The sequence below is a fragment of the Pipistrellus hanaki genome, assembly GCF_964339955.1.
Source record: "Pipistrellus hanaki genome assembly, chromosome: 3".
In the NCBI taxonomy this organism is placed as follows: Eukaryota; Metazoa; Chordata; class Mammalia; order Chiroptera; family Vespertilionidae; genus Pipistrellus; species Pipistrellus hanaki.
Genome location: NC_140505.1, coordinates 92,886,046 through 92,906,298, shown reverse-complemented (window position 1 = coordinate 92,906,298; position 20,253 = coordinate 92,886,046). Strand labels below are relative to the sequence as shown.

At 43.0% G+C, this 20,253-nt stretch overlaps 1 protein-coding gene across 16 annotated transcripts in view; it reads left to right on the top strand.

Annotated features, from left to right (window-relative positions):
* The window catches only part of BCL2L13 (BCL2 like 13), a 226,624-nt gene that overhangs the window by 1,119 nt on the left and 205,252 nt on the right, over positions 1 to 20,253 (top strand). The window contains exon 2 of one of the 16 annotated variants that reach the window (XM_084878592.1): positions 709 to 828. The exons of the other annotated variants lie outside the window; for them this stretch is intronic. The gene's annotated coding sequence lies outside the window, so the exon portion shown is untranslated. The remainder of the gene's footprint in view (positions 1 to 708; positions 829 to 20,253) is intronic. 16 annotated transcript variants of the gene reach the window in all.

Here is a 20,253-nt window from a genome sequence, read left to right as displayed (position 1 = left end):
GTTGAGGCTTTACCCTAGGGTGAAAATTGGACGGATTTGGAAGTTGTTCGCAGGTTCATTTATTCAAAATAGATCTCACTGTGTTTATTTAGAAGTTTTAAACTAAACTGATAGCATCCCCTTTTATATTATATAAAGTAAAACAGACAGAAAAGTCTTTTTGCCAAATTGTCAGTAAGATTTCCCCTGGAGGTTTGCGGTAAACCAGAATGTTGGTCTCTGCCCTGACTTGTGTGACCTTGGATGAGTTGCCATACCCTTCTAATACCTTTTTTTTTTTTTTTTTTTTTTATCTCCCAGAAAATTAAGCAAATGTTTGTAAAGGTAGTGAACTGTTTCTACTTAATATACACAGTTAGCTACATATACAGTGCACATTTATACCTGCAAATTGTAAATGTTCATACCATTATTTTATTTTTTAAACATATTTTATTGCTTTTTTACAGAGAGGAAGGGAGAGAGATAGTCAGAAACATAGATAAGAGAGAAACATCTATCAGCTGCCTCCCTCACACTGCCTACTGGGGATGTGCCTGCAATCAAGGTACATGCCCTTGACCGGAATCAAATCTGAGACCTTTCAGTCCGCAGACTGGCGCTCTATCCACTGAGCCAAACCAGTTTCGGCTATTCATACCATTATGAAAAATGTTTTGTTTTGTCTTGTTAACCCTCATCTGAGGTATTTTTTACATTAATTTTTAGAAGAGTGGAAGAGAGAAAAGGAGAGGAGAGGAGGGAAGGGGAGGAGAGGAGAAGAGAGAGGAAATTGATTGCCTCCGGCACAGGCTCTGACTGGGGTCGGGGATGGGACCTGCAACCCAGGTATGTGCCCTTGACCGGGAGTCAAACCCGAAACCCTTCAGTGCTTGGGCTAATGCTCCTACCACAGATTCATCAGCCCGGGCGTGACATAGTCTTCATTTAATGATAGGCTACTAAGAATTTTTTTTTAACTCTGACTAGTCAGGTACTATTCTCAGTCACCCCTCTTCCCAAAGACTTATTTTCTTTTCTTTTAACATATTTTATTAATTTTTTACAGAGAGGGATAGAGAGTTAGAAACGTGGATGAGAGAGAAACATCGATCAGCTGCCTCCTGCACACTCCCTACTGGGGATGTGCCTGCAACCAAGGTACATGCCCTTGACTGGAATCAAACCTGGGACCCTCGAGTCCACAGGCTGACGCTCTGTCCAGTTCGGGCAAGACTTATTTTCTTATGGAGGATTATACGCAATAGTTGAGTTCAGTGAAAGGATATGTAAGGTTGAGTCCAACTAGATTAGTAAAGAAAAGATGTACTCACTAGCACATCAGTTAATGAAGATTTACTTAATAAAATAAGTAAGCTTTGAGGACAAATGATTTACAATAATAATAATCATTGTTTATTTATTTATTTAAATTTTAAATATTTATTGTTGAGAGTATTACAGATGTTCCTCTTTTTTTTTTTTAATATATTTTATTGATTTTGTACAGAGAGGAAGGGAGAGAGATAGAGAGTTAGAAACATCAATGAGAGAGAGTCATCAATCAGCTGCCTCTTGCATACCCCCTACTGGGGATATGCCCGCAACCAAGGTACATGCTCTTGACCGGAATCGAACCTGGGACCTTTCAGTCCCCAAACCGATGCTCTATCCATTGAGCCAAACCGGTTTTGGCCAGATGTTCCTCTTTATATATATGTGTGTGTGTATATATATATATATATATATATATATATTATTGATTTTGTACAGAGAGGAAGGGAGAGAGATACAGAGTTAGAAACATCAATGAGAGAGAGTCATCGATCAGCTGCCTCTTGCACACCCCCTACCGGGGATATGCCTGCAACCAAGGTACATGCCCTTGACCGGAATCGAACCCGAGACCCTTCAGTCCCCAAGCCGACGCTCTATCCATTGAGCCAAACTGGTTTTGGCAGATGTTCCTCTTTTTCCACCCATTGCCCCCTTCACCTGGTTTCCAACTTACCCCAGGCCTTCAACACCCTACTGTCTGTATCCATTGGTAAAATCTTTGGTTAATCTCTTTCTGCTCCCCATTCACCTTTCCTCACTCACCTTTCCTCTGAGATTCGTCAGTCTGTTCCATGCTTCCATGCTTCTGATTCTATTTTATTCACCAGTTTATTTTGTTCGTTAGATTTCTTGCTTGTTTATTTTGATTTTTAGATCCACTTGTTGATAGATATGTATATATTGCCATTTTATTCATATTTCTTATTTCTTCTTCCTCTTAAAGGATACCCTTCAACTTTTTATGTAATATTAGATTGGTTGTATGAACTCCTTTAGTTTTTTCTCGTTTGAGAAGCTCTTTATCTGATCCTCAATTCTAAATGAGAGCTTTGCTCGGTAGAGTAATCTTAGTTGTAGGTCCTTTCTTTTCTTCTCTTCTTCTCTTCTCTTCTCTTCTCTTCTCTTCTCTTCTCTTCTCTTCTCTTCTTTTCAATATATTCATCATTTTGAATATTTATTGCTACTCCCTTCTGACCTGCAAAGTGTTTATTGAGAAATCAGCTGACATTCCCATGGGAGCTCCCTTGTAAGTAACTAATTGCTTTCCTTCCTTCCTTCCTTCCTTCCTTCCTTCCTTCCTTCCTTCCTTCCTTCCTTCCTTCCCTTCCCTTCCCTTCCCTCCTCCTCCTCCTCCTCCTCCTCCTCCTCCTCCTCCTCCTCCTCCTCCTCCTCCTTCTCCTTCTCCTCCTCCTCCTCCTCCTCCTCCTCCTCCTTCTCCTTCTCCTTCTCCTTCTTCAATATATTTTATTAATTTTCCACAGAGAGGAAGGAAGAGGGATAGAGAGCTAGAAATGTCGATGAGAGAGAAACATCGACCAGCTGCCTCCTGCACACCCCCTGCCGGGGATGTGCCCGCAATCAATGTATATGCCCTTGACCGGAATCGAACCCGGGACCCTTCAGTCCGCAGACTGACGTTCTATCCACTGAGCCAAACTGGTTTCGGCACTAATTGCTTTTCTCTTGCTGCTTTTAAGATTCTCTCTGTCTTTAACCCTTGGCAATTTAATTATGATATATCTTGGTGTGGGCCTTTTGTTTGGGATTCTTTGTGCTTCCTGGACTTGTAAGTCTATTTTTTTCACCAGGTAGGGCAAGTTTACTGTTATTTCTTCAAATAGGTTTTCAGTATTTTGCTTTCTCTCATCTCCTTCTGGCAACTTTCATAATGCAAATGTTGGTGTGCTTGAAGTTGTCACAGAGGCACCTTACACTATTTTCATATTTTTTATATTTTAAAAATATATTTTATTGATTTTTTACAGAGAGGAAGGGAGAGGGAGGGAGAGTTAGAAACATCAATGAGAGAGAAACATCGATCGGCTGCCCCCTACTGGGGATGTGCCTGCAACTAAGGTACATGCCTTTGATTGGAATTGAACCTGGCCAATGCTCTATCCACTGAGCCAAACTGGTCAGGATTATTTTCTTATTTTTTAATTCTTTTTTCTTTTTGCTCTTCTAATTTGTGTTTTTTGCTTCCTCATATTCCAAATCATTGATTTGATTCTTGGAATCTTCTACTCTACTGTTGAAACACTGTAAATTATGAAAAAAAAAAATTTATATATATATATATATATATATATATATATATAAATTATTGATTTTTTACAGAGAGGAAGGGAGAGGGATAGAGAGAGAAACATTATAATAAATTGTTCTTTATTTCAGTTAGTGTATGCTTAATTTCTGACTGGTTCTTTTTCATGTCTTTGACTTTCTCACTAAGATCCTTGCAAATCTCATGAAGATCCTGGAGTAATTTTATAGCCATGGTTTTGAACTCTGTATCCAGAACTATGTTTGCTTTAATTTTTTTTCATTTGTGACATGTTCCTTTGTCTCTGCATTTTGGCTGCTTCCCTGTGTTTGTTTCTATGTCTCCTGGAATTGGTAGAGTGGCCTTGTGTAGTAGATGTCCCATAGGGCCCAGTGGCTCAGTCTCTCTGGTCACCTGAGCTGGGCACTCTAGGTGTGACCCTGTGTGCGCTGTGTGCCCAGTCTTGTTGTAGTTGAGCTTTGATTGCTGTTGGCATCATTGCAAGGAGTTGACCTCCAGGCCCTAGGCAGTGACTAACTTTGCACCTTCCTGGAGACCCTACAGCCAGTGTTGTAAACCAGACCTGATTTTTAAGCAGGCGGTGTCTTAATTTCTGGTGTTCTTTTATTTTTAATTACACTAGGGTCAATTTGTGATTCAGCCTCTGGGTGGCAGTGTTTCTGGGTTGACTTCCTGGACTCTCCAGCTTTCTTTTTCTCTGTGACATTCAAAGTTTGCAGGAAAGTCCAAGCAGACTGCATACCCCTGAAACTCGTAGGCTATTCATCTGTGTCAGATCAAAATTGGTTGCTCTTTAGAGATCCCCCCTCCCGTTAGCAGCTCTGTGGAGCTCCTTCCAAATCACGGATTACACCAGCCCAACAGCCCTGGGCTTCTCCATGTAAACACCTCTGTCCTCCAGCTTCCGCAGTGCGCAATGCGCAGTGCACGTTTCTGTCTTCCTCCGGGACTCACCCTATCCCCATGAAATCTGACCTTTCTGTGGTGCAGTGGAGACTCCTTTGAGTCCAAGTGTTTGCGCCACATATGACCAGTGTTTTGGGGCTAACAGCTGCTCAGCGGCCATGGCTGTGGATATTCAGGACTCTGACAAGATCCACTTTTCCTTTCAAGATGGCGATATTTCCCCATCTGAGCCCGTAGCTCTGGGAGGGGACTTAGCTGCTGTGGGTGCTCCCTGTCAGGGGAACCCCGTCCAGCAGTGCCCTGCCTTCATCTGGTGTTTGCCTGACCTTAGCTTGCTAACAAACACTCCCAGTGTGACCCTCAGCTGTTCTTTCTTTCTGCTCCGGGACAAGGCTCAGAACACGTCTGTCTATTCTGTCACCATTTTCTCCCTCCTCCATATTTAATTTTTTGAGGTAACTCCATACTGTTTTCCAAAGTGGTTGCACCAGTCTCCATGTCCACCAACAGTGCTCTAGGTTTCCCTTTTCTCCACATTCTCACCAGCACTTGTTGGTTGATTTATTGATGATAACCATTCTGACAGGTGTGAGTTGATATATCATTATGGTTTTGATTTGCATTTCTCTGGTGATAAATGAAGTTGGGCATCTTTCCATAGGAGTCATTATATATATATTGATTTCAGAGAGGAAGGGAGGAGAGATAGAAACATCAACGAGAGAGAAAATCATTGATTGGCTGCCTCCTGCATGCCCCCTACTGGGGATCGAGCCCACAACCGGGAATGTGCCCTTAACTGGAATAGAACCAGAGACTCTTCAGTCCTCAGGCCGACGTTCTATCCACTGGGCCAAATCAGCTAGGGTCACAGGAATAATTCTTTATTCCTCCTCTCCCCCATCTCCCCTACCCGGGCAACTACCATTTTACTTTCTGTCTCAATTGATTCTCTGATTCTGGACATTTCCTATGATGGAATTATATAATACTAAAGGCCAGGTGCACAAAATTCAAGCAAGAGTAGGCCTTCCTTCCCCAGCTGCCAGCACCGGCTTCCCTGCAGCTGCCGTCAGGCACCCGGGACCCAGGCTTCTTTCAGGCCGCTGGCAGGCACCCAGGATCCAGGCTTCCCTTGCAGACTGGGTGTCGTCTGGTAGGTCATCTGGAAAGATGTCCGGTCTAATTAGCATATTATGCTTTTATTATTATAGATGTGGACTTTGTTACTGGCTTCTTTGTTTTAGCATAATGTTTTCTGGTTGTTGTAGCCTGTGTTAGTATTTCATTTATTTTTATGGCCACATAATCTTCCAGTATATGAATATACTTTTTTTATAGTTGATGGATAATTATTTGGATGTTCTATGTAATGCTGCTTTTATCATTTATGTGCAGGATTTTGTGTAGAAATGTGTTTTCGTTTCTCTCTTACAAATGTAACAGAGTAATTGAATTTTGCCTCCTTTTTACACAAGTTACACACACACACACACACACACACACACACACACACACAGCCTAATTAATTGTATGTCTGGGGAGAGAGTGTGACTAAGGCATTCCTGTATAGGTATATTATCTGTGAGTGCCAATTGATGAGTGAGAACATTGTGGAGGAGCTTTTATTTATTTATTTAAAATTTTTTTTTTTTTTATGACTTTACTTGAGTCAAACTGACAACAATTGCCAGGAAGGGAAATCTCAGTGGATTGAGAAAATGCTTCCTGGGCAACTCCTAACACAAGGTTGAACTAGAGAGCTCCAAATGTTTCAGTTGGAAAGGGATAGCCTACATTAGAATGCTTAGAGTCTGCTGATTTTTTATTTATTTCTAAAATATATTTTATTGATTTTTTTTTACAGAGAAGAAGGGAGAGGGATAGAGAGCTAGAAACATTGATGAGAGATAGAGAGCTAGAGAGCTAGAGGGATAGAGAGCTAGAAACATCGATCAGCTGCCTCCTGCATACCTCGCACAGGGATGTGCCCACAACCAATGTACGTGCCCTTGACCAGAATCGAACCTGGGACCTTTCAGTTCACAGGCTGACGCTTTATTCACTGTGCCAAATCAGTTTTGGCAAGTCTGCTGATTTTTTAAATGACATCTTGCACAGATGCATTTCTCAGCTGGATGGGATAAATTATTGCAATTTCATAATTTTTATTAGGATTATGTAAAGGTTTTATTACTTTTATTGATTTTTTTTTTTTTTTTTTAGAGAGGAAGAGAGGGAAGAAGACAGAAATATTGATGAGTGAGTGAAAGAGAGAGCGAGAGAATATTGATGTGAGAGAGAAACATTGATTGGTTGCCTCCTGCATGCACTCCGATTCAAATTAAAACCTGGGTATGTGTCCTGACTGGGAATTGAACTTGCAACCACTTTAGTGTATGGGAGGACACTCCAACCAACTGAGTCACATCAGCCAGGGCTTAGGATTATTTTTTATTTTTTATTTTTGGAGAAAGTATTAGAATGCCATGGGAGCTAATAAATCATGGATTATAAAAATGGGAGTTATTGGATTCATGTTGATTTGTGGAACTTGAAAAAAAATTTTTTTTTCCTACTCAGACCACTAGTGAGTCTTGGAACTAGATAGAGATGTGATAATCAAAAAACTTTGTTAATGCTTAAAATTTCAAGTTTTGCCAAAACTGGTTTGGCTCAGTGGATAGAGTGTTGGTCTGCGGACTGGGGGGTCCCAGGTTCGATTCCGATTAAGGGCATGTGCATTGGTTGCAGGCACATCCCCGGTGAGGGTGTGTGCAGGAGGCAGCTGGTCAATGTGTCTCTCTCGTTGATGTTTCTGGCTCTTTATTCCTCTCCCTCCCTCTTTGTGAAAAATCAATAAAATATATTTTTTAAAAAATTTCAAGTTTTGACCTAGTTGGTGTGGCTCAGTTGGTTGAGCATCATGCCATGCATCAGGAGGTCGCCTGTATGATTCCTGGTTGGAGCACATGTATAGGTTTGAGCTCCATCCCCGGTAGGGGATGTAAAACGGAGGTAGCCAATCTGTGTTGCTCTCTCATTGCCAGGACCAGCCTGACAGTTGAACCGGGTTCAGGTAAGGAGGTAGGAACTGAGAAAAGAAAGAAAGACATGAAAGGGGGATCAGGTGGACTCTAGGTAGCCATTGAGTTTATTAACTGTGTAATGCTTTTTTTTTTTTTTTTTACACCGAGCAACCTACAGGGCTACTGCTTCTGTAATGCTTTTTATACACAAAACACTTAATAGGAGGTCTGTCAAGAGGAATGTATTCTTTGTTCCTCTTAATCTCTAAGGGAGAGACAGAGCAGAAGGACAAATTCTCGTACAGTAAATCTGTGTAAATAGTTATAGACTTCTTGGCCAGCCATGAAAGGTTGCTCTCATTCTACTGATAACCGCCATCCAAACAAGCCTGGGAAAACTGTGGGTTCGAATGCAAGGACCATGTCAGCTTACACCTGGTCTCCAACATCTCATCAATGTTTCTATCTCTCTCTGCCTTTCCCTTACTCTTTTTGAAATCAATAAACATTAAAAACATAAAACTACAAGTTTTGATTTCTGATTAGTTATCTGTGGATATTTATTTTTCTCTTTACAAACTAGTATTATAGTTCTATTCAACTCCATATTACTTGAGTATTTAACAATCTTACTACATTATAATTTTATTTTAGTAGAAAGAAATGGTTAAAACCAAAGAGCTTCCTGAAATAATTTAATAAGGCATATTAAATTGTTCTGGTTGGTATGGCTTAGTTGGTTGAGCATTGCACGAAGAGGTCGCTGGTTCGATTCCCGGTCCGGCCACATCCCCAGGTTCCTGTCTTGATTCCCAGCAGGTGGCGTGCAGGAGGCAGCCAATCAATGTTTCTCTCTCTCTCCCCCCCTTTCTCTCTCTTTAAAAATAAACTAGAGGCCCAGCACACGAAATCATGCGGGTAGGGTCCCTAGACCTAGCCTGCAATCAGGGCTATCTTCTGCCTATCTGCCAGTCCCCAGACTGAACATTGCCTCCGCCACCTGGGCAGGTAGATTGTAGCCACACCCCATATATTCCATCAGCACCGCAAGCCCCAGCAGCAGCGGCAGTGGTGGCGGAGGTAGCGGAGGTGCCCGGATGAGCGGCCTCTAGTGGGTAGCATTTTCCATCAGCTGCTGGTGTGGCGTAGGCACATGGAGGTGATGCCACCGTCTCCCGCTTTCCTGCTGGCCTGAGCCCCCAAGCAGCCGCACACACATGGAGGTGAAGTCGCTGGCGCCCACTTTCCCACCTGCCTGAGACCCTGAGCAACGGAGATGAGCTGGGGATACCAACGGCCGGTCCTCCCGCCACCCACTCTGGTTCTTCAGTTCTCCATCGCTAATCCATCGGAGCCTGTGGGCTGGGGAAAGACCAAGAGGTCCCACTCGCTGGTCCCGCTCCCATGCCACCCACCCGCTTCCCCGTGGTTCCCTGTTTGCCTGTGGTGGGAGGTGAGGGGTGGGGGAGGGGAGAGACCAAGAGGTGGTCAATGCACCTCATGGCGATTGGTTGAGCTGTTGTTCCGGTTGTTACACTTATGGTCCCTGGCCTTTTATTATATAGGATAAGCCCTGGCCGGTTTGTCTCAGTGGACAGAATGTTGGCCTGCAGATTGAAAGGTCCCAGATTTGATTCCAATCAAGGGCACATGCCCAGGTTGCTGACTTGATCCCCAGTCGGGGGCATGCAGGAGGCAGCCAATCAATGATTCTATATCATCATTGATGCTTCTATCTTTTTCTCCCTCTCTCTTCCTCTCGTAAATCAAAAAATATATATTAAAATAAATAAATATTTTAGAAAGACATGTTAAATTATGTGTTTCTGTTATATCAATAGTTCTAAGGGGTTAAGGACTACAATATAAGTATGATAGTCTTATGTTTGAGGTAGGTGCTATTTATTTCTTAAAATATTTTTATGTATTGATTGATTTTATAGAGAAAAGGATTAAGAGATAGAAATAGCAATTTTTGTTCCATTTATTTGTGCTCATTGGTTGATTTAAAAAAATATATTTTTATTGATTTCAGAGAGGAAGGGAGAGGGAGAAAGAACTAGAAACATCAGTGATGAGAGAGAATCATTGATCGGCTGCCTCCTACATCCCCCCCTACTGGGGATGCTTTGGTAGTAGTGAGGGTGCAGCTTTCTTCCAACCCCTTACTGAGAATCATTGATACAAATAAGATAGAAGACTTACTGAGTTTTATTTTTAATAGGGGGCTCAGTGCACGAAATTCGTGCACGGGAGAAGGGTATCCCTCAGCCCAGCCTGCACCCTCTTCAATCTGGTATCCTGAGAGGGCTGTCAAACTGACTGTTTAGGCCCGATCCTACCAGGACTTCTGACTCCCATTCCAGGACTGCTGGCTCCCAATTGCTTGCCTGCCTGCCTTCCTGATTGCCCCTAACCACTCTTCATTTACTCTGCTTAGGAAACTTTATTGACTTGCAACTGTGCAGATATAATTTTGTATCTCCAGTCTAAACCTCTTTCTAAGTTTAAAACCTATATATAAGACTATTTGTTGTATGTGTTCACCTGGACAGCCCATACTAAAATTCAGTATACCCCAAAGTGAACTTGTTATCCTTCTTCTTAAACTAGCTCTTTCTCCTATATTATTTGACTGGAAAAATATGAATAATACCACTTTCCATACAGTTTATGGGTGGGTTTCTCACTGAGATAGTTGACAAATCTTTGAACTCTTCATATTTTTTCCTACTCATTACCTTCACCTTTCTGGTGTTTATACTCTAGTTCATTAGACTTGCAAATTAGACCTTCATATGTTATGCCCAGATTTCATGATCCCCAAAGACCACCAGGGAGCCGAGTCCGGTGCAATAGCAGAAAGCCTGTATTCCATGCTAGCATGGGCTCTGTCCCACTTATACCAACAGCGGCGTGGCAGAAGAGAGCGAGCTTCAACAGATCAAGGTGTTTTATAGGGGTGGTGATGTCACTGCTTTGGCTGACCTGTTTGGTTGAGTGAGGGCTAGGGTCCAGTTACAAAATGGAGGATAGTTCCACCTGCCCCACAGTACAAAATGGAGTCAGGAGTTAGCCCTGCCCTGCCCTCTCATTCCCCCCTTGTCTTATGTGCATGAGTCAAATCATTGATTCATCCCACTTCCTTTAAGGGTATTCTCTGTTCTGTTTAAAAACGTTCTTACAGTTACCAAGACCCCTAGTACCACAGTTCCCATCAGTACTGTCCTCATTGAAATCCAGTTCCCCTCCTGCAGGCATCCTCCTGGCCTGTGTGGAGCCCAGGCTAGGGATCTCACGGGTGAGGCCGCTGGTTGCCAGGATCCAGGCAGTTTTCTGGTGCAGGAGCTGGGAGTCATGTAGCCAGGTCTGGGTGCTGTCTGCTCCTTTCAGGTTGGGGTGATTCCTTGGGCAGTGAACTTCCTTACCCACACTGAGTCTCCAGGCTGGAAGGGGTGTATAGGGTCTGTGGTGGGCACTGGCAGTGCATCTGGAACAAACTTATGGGTAGCTCCCTGGGTAAACTGCAGAACCTGTAAGAACTTATCACAGAAGTTCAGAAGTCTTGGTGATGCCTATGTGGGTAACCTGGTGTCACTGGGCAACTAATGTCTGACCTAGACCCGCTGGGACCAAAAGTCTGTCATCTGGTAGGGTTCACCAACCATCTGGTCCTTTGATGGCTTGTTTCTGTTCTGCCAATTCCTCCTCTTGTTCTGTGTCTGGCAGTACTGCATCTGTTACCTCTATGCAGTCATGAATGGGTTCCTCTGGATCATCATCTGGAAGCAGGCTGGCAGAGTTGATGGCCAGTGTCTGGGTTGTTGTCAGTGTCTGGGTTGTGATCATCATCCGGAAGCAGGCTGGCAGAGTTGATGGCCAGCGTCTGGGTTGTTGTCAGGGTTGTTGTCCTGGTCCAGAGTCTGCTTATTTGCCTCCTTCACCAGCAATGCTGTGGTGGCCACTGCCTGGAGGCACACTGGCCACCCTGCTGCCATGGGGTCTAGCCTCTTACAGATAGGCAATAGGTCTCTTCCAGGGACCCAGAGTCTGAGTGAAAACCCCTTTGGCAATGCCCCTTACCTCACTCATGTAGAGGTGGAAGGGTTTCGTGACATCTGGCAAGGCTAGGGCAGGTGCTGAGACAAGAGCCTTCTTTAGCTCCTCAAAGGCCCATTGTTCCACTTTGGTCCAGTTCAGCAGCTGCGTTCCCCCAGTACGTGTTCCTTCCGAGGTCCACAGTCCTTGATGTCCAGGGAAAACGGGCAGTTTGTCTGGTGGCTCCCTGGACTGAAGTCTTCTTAGAGGTTACAGGTCCCATTGGCTCTGTCAAGACTGAATAGGCTGCTCCAGTGTCCACCAGGAAACTAACTGGTTTGCCTCTCACTTGTAAGGTTACCCTAGGGGCTTCATGGAAAGGAGCCCCAGTCCTGTCAGTCCTCTTCCTCTTGCTTCTCTAGGTATCCTGCCAGGACATTCTCTCTTTCAGTGCCCCAGCTTCCTACAATAGGCATACTAAGTCCTTCCTATTAGTTGCTGGCCTTTTCTCTCTTTCTCTGTTCTCCTTTCTCATCACATGTACAACCTTTACAAAAACCTTTATAATTTCAAATTAACTTTCAAATCTTCTTTCTGTATCCTTCAAAAATACATAACCATGCCTCAAATCTTATAGAAAAGGCAAAGGGAGGAGGGAGTAGGTCCAGCACCCTGTTCCCAGGCCTCTAGCTGCTTGAAATTTAAAATGCCACATTTTTCCTACAGATACATATCTAGCTGCACCTCTAAGCCCCCTAACAGAACACAGTGAAAAGTGTCCAAGCAGTTGCCGGGGGTTCTTGGGTCTCATTAGAGTGCAGGGGGCCACAAGGGAATTTCTCTCTTTGTCCCGGCCACCGCTACTCAAGACAACCCCTGGAGGGGATGGACGCTGGGTGGGCGGAGGCAGGGAGTGCGGCTTGCGTTCCACGTGGCAAAGGAGGTGCTCCCACCCAGGCATTTTCATCTGGCAGTCCACTCTCTGTTCCCACTGGGAAAAGCGCTTGCCTCCTGCTAGCGAAGCTGCTGTGGAGGAACTGGTGACCCTTATACTGCAATCAGACTCCCTGACCTTTCTGAAAAGCCCCTATACTTGAGGGTATTCCATTAATAACTTAGAAGTTGACACACACACACACACACACACACACACACACCAGGACCAAGTGGTCCACAAAATATTTTCCTTTTCTTCTAAAGATTTTACAAGGTACTGTAATCACTAATCAAATCAAACTTAAATGGCCAATTGAGACAAACAGTAGTTAACTTTAGAATTTGGTCCCTGCTTTTAACCTTTTGGACCCCACTTGTTACAACTTCATACCTTAAACATTTTGTTAGGTGGGCCAATTCCCCTCTGACAGAGAGCAAGCACCCCTGGGAAAAAGGTATCCCAGTGGCCACTTGGGGTGGTTTGCTATGTGTTAGAGCACTCAACCTTAAACAAATTAAAGGTTTCTTTCTTTTTTTAAATCAGACCAAACAATATATCTTGAATTTTTAATTATTTAAGAGAAAATACATTTTATTTTCTCAAAAACAAGTTGCTATACTCTAGGCATTTAGTTACCACAATTATATAACTTCTCCCAATTCAATCCGAATACTAAAACCTTCAGAGCTCGCAAGTTAAACATCCAGCAGCTCCCCATTAATAAACCTTTATATTTTCAAGAACAAATTCCAAAATCCAACAATTAAATTTAAACCATGTTTTTTCTACCCGGGGAAACTGAGCCGTGGGCTAGCAAAAGATGTAGCCATTCAAATGCACATGAACACATTCTTTAAAGATAGCTGCTGGCTGGAACTGGATTACCTGTTCTGGGGGGGGGGGGGGGGGGGGGCATGTCCACCCCTTCCTCCATTAAAAATAAGGTGTAGCTTTAAAACCTCTTCATGGCAAGAGACCTTAAACTTTCAGAACTTTAAATTTTTCAGGTAGCAAATCAAATAGTTAGCATTTCCCAAATCAATACTTTTACATTTTTAAAGCAAATCTCTAGACTTCATGCAAGGTATACTGAGATCAACACTTCAATAAACCTGTTATCTACTTCCTGCTGGTTACGTGCCTCAGGGTAGGAATTTCAAAAGCTACTTAAAATGTCTTGGGAAACTAGCTTTAATTTATCTCCTAGTTCATCTCCACCATCCTTAAAGCTAAAAAACAGTTTAGGGTTTTATTCTGTACACAGAAAAGAGTTAAGCCCAGCTCAAAAACTATGTGCACTCGTTTTTAAACTGGCCTTTCTGCCTTTCATGAGTATAGAAATCCCTGATGCCTAAAAGATGGCGAGTATGAGGCCTCTTCTCCCCTCCCCCACCTCCTGCCTGCTCTGGGGGAAAGAGAGCAAATTTACAAACAAGAGCAAACTGAAACAGTCACTTATACAAACATAGAAACGAACACAGAAACAGACAGAGGACCCTAAGAACAGTCTTCCAACTCTGTGGAAGCAAAACTTAAACAACAAGTCTGCCATCGGCCCTTCCGGATCTCTACACTAACACAACAACCAACAAGAAGAGGGCTCATGCCGAAACCGGTTTGGCTCAGTGGTAGAGCGTCGGTCTGCAGACTGAAGGGTCCCAGGTTCGATTCCGGTCAAGGGCATGTACATTGGTTGCGGGCACATCCCCGATAGGGGGTGTGCAGGAGGCAGCTGGTTGATGTTTCTCTCTCATTGACGTTTCTGGCTCTCTATCCCTCTCTCCTCTCTCTGTGAAAAATCAATAAAATATATTAAAAAAAAGAAAAAAGAGGGTGCCCAACATCAACATTTCAACTTAAAACCAGACGGCCTCACGCCAATCAGCGGAAGCGACCGCCTCGTCCTGGGAGAGGATTCCACGTCTCTCCTGCCTGTAAGGGGCCCTCCTGGGAGGTCGGAACGTCTTCCGAATCCTCCGGCCCTTACAGCAGTGTGTCCACCTGGACCTCTTAGGGCACTACTGACATGAGGGGATTCCTCATCCCTCCAGAGCCAGCTCACACAAGCACACAGACATACACACACACACACACACACACACACACACACACAGCGGCCACTCAGGCTCTCCGGATCGGGGTCCCTCAGGGTCTTGGGGATCCCAGACCAGCCCCCAAATGTTATGCCCAGATTTTGTGATTCCCCAAAGACCACCAGGGAGCTGAGTCCAATGCAATAGCAGCAAGCCTGTATTCCATACTAGCATGGGCTCTGTTCCACTTATACCAACAACGGTGTGGTGGAAGAAAGCAATCTTTAACAAATGAGGGGTTTTATAGGGGTGGTGATGTCACCGCTTTGGCTGACCCTGATTGGTTGAGTGAGGGCTAGGGTACAGTTACAAAATGGAGGATAGCTCCGCCCTGCCCCACAGTACAAAATGGAGTCAGGAGTTAGCCCCGCCCCACCCTGCCCTCTCACATACATGTCTTGTTTAGACTTTCCTAATATTCCCCTAACTTGTGTTCTTGTCTTCTATCTCCATTCTGCCTTCCACACCATGTGCTGCGACCTGCACATCGGGTTTTAGGATGACCAGTCGGAGGGCCGACACACAATGAAGATACTACACAGAAATATGAATTTTCAAGGCATGGGAGGCCAGGTGGAGTCTGGGTCTTTCCTGCTTTTATTCACTTTGGTTACACATATTCCCTTTAGCAATGCATGCAGCAGAGCAGATAGAATCAAAGGTCTGTAAAGCTCAGTAAAGTTTAGAAAACAACTTAAAGTTTATCAGGTCAGGAAATTGCCTGGAGCCACCACAATCACTGCAGGAACAATCTATGCTGATATCAGCCCTGCTGAAATCAAGGTCCATTGCCTTCTAATGCCCCTTGCATTTTCATGCTAATGATGCATGAAAATTGTTTCTGGCAATCATGTCAAGGATGATTTTTGTAAAACTATGACTTGTTAATATGCTTCTCTTGTTTAGAACCCTTTTGTGATTTCTAATGGGGTTGTACAACAGTTTTTAGCCTGTTTACATTATGATCTAATTTGCAGTTCTAATGATAGAAATGGAGTGTTTTTCTCTATAGAAAAATGCTCATGTACATGGAATTTGCATACAGTTTTAGAAGGTTCATTTATGGACATGGTTAAAATAATTCCTGGCTTATAGGATAAAACCCAAGCTTCTTAGCATCTCATACCATGCAAATGCTTACTCCTGTTTAGCTCCATCCTATGGCTGATGATTCAGATAAATACCTTAATTTTTGTATTGTTCCTTTCTGTTTCAAAATGCTTCTGTGCACTTTTCTGAATTTAGATAGAAAATTCAACCCTTTCCCATTGCCCAGCTGGTTCAATTAGTGAATACTATTTATGTTCCAAGCCTGGGTTAGTTTTTACTTTATAAAGACAGTAGAGGTCTGGTGCTTGAAAATTCATGCACTGGAGGCAGGGGTGGGGGTGTCTCTCAACCTGGCCTATACCCTCTCACAGTCTGGGTGCCCTCAGGGCGGTAGGCAACCTGAAAATCAGGGAAAAACAATGCCCCATCATACCTCTGCTGCTGCCTCTGCCGGCAGCACAATCCTTGGCTGGCCCTGGTTACCTGAGCCTTGGGAGGCCCTGGGCAGCTGGGCAGCTGGATAGCTGCCATCCGAGGTTTGCCTGTGCCTTAGGCTGGCCCTGGGCTGCTGGGGGGCTGAGGGTACCAGGGGACTCTGGCGACAGATGTGCGGCAAGGCCGGGGCCACTCCCAGGCAGGTCCAGCCTTGTTGCACATCTGCCTCCCCAACAGGGCTGAGATGCCTGGGCACCACCATCTTGTGGCTGTGTGGGGCCACCATCTTTGAGGGTGGAGTAGTTAATTAGCATATTCCCTCCTTATTGGCTGTGGGTACTGCCATCTCTGAGGGCGGGGTAGTCAATTAGCATATTCCCTCCTTGTTGGCCAAGGGTGCTGTCATCTTGCGACCATGTGAGGGTCAATTAGCGTATTCACTCTTTATTAGATAGGATAATTAATTTCCTCTTCCTTTCCTCCTTCCCCAGAGAGACTTGCCTGTTTCCACTTTTGGGTTGCTCTCTCTCATTCTAGGGGTACTGACTTGTATTAGAAGTTTATTGTATTTGTTTATATATTTTTGTTTTCTTCTACCTGGTTAAAAAGTTTTGAGGGCAGCGTTCCAATTATTCCATAAGAGACGTATGCACAGGTGACCTAGGGTGCCTCAGCCAGTAATCTGACACATATGACCCAAGGTACTTAATTAATAATCCACCGAGCATAAATTACACAGGAGACAAACATGCAATGCACGAATCACACACGATTTATTTACCAGAGTCCTGATGGGTTCCAGACCTCGGCAGGCCTCCCAGGGGTCCACACTGACAGACAGACACACAGTTCATGTTTTAGCTGCGGCTCTGTTTCAGTTGACGGCTCATGGTCCGAGTCTCACGGTTCGGGGCTTCCGGATCAGGCAGAGCTTGACAGGTGCCGGTGGGGAAAGTCGAGAGCAACCGTCTATGGAGGAGCAGAACGAGCGTCTGATATTCTCTGGGGCTTGCTCTTTTTTTGTGCTCAGATGGGCGTCTTCAGTGTGTCTTATCAGTGGGTCCCATGAACCTTGCCTTCTGGTCTTACATATGGGGTACAGATCACTCTATTTTCTACATACAGGCCACTCAACGGTGCTTATCAATTTAGTTACATTCCATTCCATACTTTTAAGATATCACACTTCAATTCCACACTTTAATACTTATTCTATATTGTATTTTATACTTATTACTATTACTATAACAGGCAGTGATTTATCTTAGTTGTCTTTATGTTTAATGCTTACAGAGTACCTTGTATCTTTTTTTCTTTAATATATTTTATTGATTTCAGAGAGGAAGGAAGGGGGAGAAAGAGAAACATCAATGATGAAAGAGAATCATTGTTTGGCTGCCTTCTGCATGCCCCCTAGTGGGGATGGAGCCTGAATCCTGGGCATGTGCCTTGACTGGGAATTGAAAGAAAGGTGAAATTAGCTCTGGCTGGGTGACCTTCTGGTTCCTAGGTTGACACTCAACCACTGAGCCACACTGATTGAGTGAGTACCTTATATCTTAAGATGTGTGTGGAATGAATACAAAAAATTGTCAGAAGGCACTATTGTTTATTTTAATAGATGTAATTATTAGTCTGTATGTGGACTTTGTAGAATTAGAAGATTTTCTAAACTATAATCTAGTAATCTTTTAGAATGTAGTATGTTATATTCATTTGGAAACTGCCTTAAAAGTTTTAAGAAAAGTAGATTCCAGCCCTAACCGGTTTGGCTCAGTGGATAGAGCGTTGGCCTATAGATTCAAGGGTCCCAGGTTTGATTCTGGTCAAGGGCATGTACTTTGGTGCAGGCACATTCCCAGTAGGGATGTGCAGGAGTCAGCTGATTGATGTTTCTCATCGATGTTTCTAACTCTCTTTCCCTCTCCTTTCCTCTCTGTAAAAAATCAATAAAATATATATATTAAAAAAAGAAAAGTAGATTCCAGTTAGGTCTTAGTTACAAACAACACAAAGAAATTTAGCTTTTTTGAGCAGAAAGGAACTTACTGCAAAGGCATTGGATATCTCACAGAATGGATGGGAAAGGTGGAAAATTAAGCTTGGGAAATAGGCAGGAACCAAGGGAGACTGCTGCACACTCAGCCAAGGTCTGGCCACGGGAATAGAATAGTTAGCATACTGCTACTGGATTTGCACCACTGCCTTTGCTGAACCCACACCAACTCTTTTCCAAAAATTACCTTTAAATGTCTTTTTAAATTCCAAATCAAGAACCTCTGATTTGTCTGCACCCAGATCACATATTTGTAGCCTGGGTCCATAGACCAGAATAGGAGAGAAAATACCTAGTCAGTCTTAGCTTTTGTAGCGGGGGATTTGTTTTCTACTACGATTGACACTTTGGGATGCTCCATAGATAGGGAATTGAGGTCAGATGGCTGGCTGGTAGGCAAAAAAGTAAAAAAGAAAAAAAAGAAAAAAAAAAAGGTGAAATTAGCTCTGGCTGGCTGGGTGGCTAAGTTAGTTCAAGTTCCATCTCATACACCAAAAAGTTGTGCTTTGGTTTTTGTTCAGGGCACATACTTAGGTTGTGGATTCGATCCTTAGTCGGGGCATGTGGGAGGCATCTGATGTTTCTCACATTGATGTTTCTCCCTTCCACTCTAAAAATCAATAAAAGCATACCCTACTTTTATGGGTTTCTCTTTTATTATTTGTAAATTTGAAACACTGCCTTCATTATTAAATGGCAATAACAGTGTAAAAGTGTAATCAAATATATTTTTTTCTTTTTCTCTTTTTTTCTTTTGTCATCAAATATTTTGAATACCCTGTGAAAACACAAGAAATGTTGCTTTTATTCCTGTGATGTAAGTTAAAATACCTTTTCCCTTTCTTTGGCATATGTATCGATATTAATAATTTTTAAATATATTTTATTGATTTTTTACAGAGAGGAAGGGAGAGAGATAGAGAGCTAGAAACATCGATGAGAGAGAAACATCGACCAGCTGCCTCTTGTGCACCCCCTACCGGGGATGTGCCCACAACAAATATACATGCCCTTGGCCAGAATCAAACCTGGGACCTTTCAGTCAGCAGACCGACGCTCTACCACTGAGCCAAACCGGCTTCGGCTGTATTAATAATTTTTAAATATACCTTTCTGAAGTTTATGGGAACTTAAAGTTGGAGCAGGGCAGTCCAAGGCATATTGTTGATTAATTGGATATTTTGATATAATTTTAGTAGCATTGCCCCCAGAAGATAGATATAATAATTATTCTAGAACATTTCTCTTATAATAGTTTGCTTTTTACAAATCTTAAATCTTGCCAACCTTGCCTATCTCTTTTTCCTAGTGTTAGCTATCTGAATCTCTTTTTCTTTTCTTTTTTTAAAATGTTTTTATTGATTTTAAAAAATATATATTTTATTGATTTTTTTATAGAGAGGAAGTGAGAGGGATAGAGAGTTAGAAACATCGATGAGAGAGAAACATGGATCAGCTGCCTCCTGCACACTCCCTACTGGGTATGTGCCCACAACCAAGGTACATGCCCTTGACTGGAATAGAACCCTTCCAGACCACAGGCTGATGCTCAATCCACTGAGCCAAACCCGTTAAGGCTGATTTTTTTTTTTTTTTTTTAAGATAGAGGGAGAGAAACGTCTGTTGGCTGCCTCTTGCATGCCCCCTATTGGGGAATCAAGCCCACACCTGGGCATTTGCCCTGACCTGGTATTGAACCAGCAACTTTTTGGTGTACTGGAAAATGCTCAAGCAACTGAGTCACACTGACCAGGGCAACTGGATATTTCTTGAGATCTTAAAACAAGTCTGTATTGTTGTTTTAAGTAGAAAACAGTTATTTGGAAACCTCTTAATGAGATATTATGATTGGAAACAGCTAATAAGGTACATAGTCGGGGTCAACAGGTATAGATTTTCAGGTATTAAAGAAATCATTTTTGGGGATATACTGTACATCATGGTGACTGTAGTTAATAATACTCTGCTGCATATTTGAAAGTTGCTAAGTGCATAAGTCTTTTTCTAATTAAAACTTTTTTCAATTACAGTTTACATTCAATATTTGTATTACACTCAGCTGTACAGCATGTGAGAGTAAATTTATTTATTTACTTATTTTAAGTTAT